This window comes from Pteropus vampyrus, unplaced genomic scaffold (genome assembly GCF_000151845.1).
Source record: "Pteropus vampyrus isolate Shadow unplaced genomic scaffold, Pvam_2.0 Scaffold128, whole genome shotgun sequence".
Lineage (NCBI taxonomy): Eukaryota > Metazoa > Chordata > Mammalia > Chiroptera > Pteropodidae > Pteropus > Pteropus vampyrus.
In genome coordinates, this window is record NW_011888909.1 from 3,310,715 (window position 1) to 3,311,732 (window position 1,018).

Here is a 1,018-nt window from a genome sequence, read left to right on the forward strand (position 1 = left end):
ATGTGTAGAAATGGGAGGATATGGCACGGAGGAAGAATAAGAATCAAGATCTAGAGGCAGAGAAGCTTGGGGCATATAGGGAAGTGTATAGATGAGATCAATATGTAGGAATTGATGGGTGGATTAGAGAGTCAGAAAGAGTCCCAGTCAGAGATAGAGGGCCTTGCTGGACCACAGGATTGAGGAGGGACAGTGTGAATAGGCAAGTATTTGATGTTCTCGGACAACATAAGCAGGAGGGATGGCAAAAGCTCCTGGAACAGACTGCCTGAGGCGGAGATCAGCGAGCTGAGCTGATGAGATAGAATGAGATAGAGGGAGAGATGGAATGTAGAAGCCCAGGGGTTGATGGAGATGGTTGTCAGAAAGGCCAGGTATGGCTACTTTCACCTTTGTCCCCAAATGAGCAGGTTCCATTTTTAATCTCATTTTATTGGAAAAGTGAAGTGACATTGACATACGCGTTTTTAGATCACTTTAGCTGTGAGCTCTGTTTGCTTTGCTGGGCAGAGACTCTTTGGCCTCAGGCTGTGCTGCATTGGTCTGGGAGGGCCTGTGCCAGAGATCAGCACATGGCCTTGAGCAAATGCATTATGGCAGATGGCTGCCTGCAGAATCCTGAGTCCTGCCTGGCCACTAACTTTCTTCTTTTCTTACACACATGGAGGACAATCAGCTGTGGGGCCTGCTGGTTAATTACCCCTGCAGGGCATCCAGGAATACCTGAGGGATCAGCACAAATGCAAGTGGGCATGACAAGCCATCCCCTGGCCTGGGCTGAGTGCATGTCTCCTTAGGTCTTGACCGTACCCTCTGACACTGGGAGAGGATCGTTGATATCCACTTTTAAAAAGAAGATGATCAACCATAAGAAGAGATGAAATACTGTCATTCGTGACAACATGGATGGACCTTGAGATAATTATGCTAAGCGAAATAAGCCAGACAGAAAAAGTTAAAAATCACATGATATCACTTATATGTGGGATATAAAACTAAAAGCAACAAATGAACAGGA

At 46.2% G+C, this 1,018-nt stretch overlaps 1 protein-coding gene across 1 annotated transcript in view; it reads left to right on the forward strand.

Moving 5' to 3' along the window:
- The window catches only part of GALNT17 (polypeptide N-acetylgalactosaminyltransferase 17), a 427,244-nt gene that overhangs the window by 204,328 nt on the left and 221,898 nt on the right, over positions 1-1,018 (forward strand). The gene's annotated exons all lie outside the window — the stretch shown is intronic.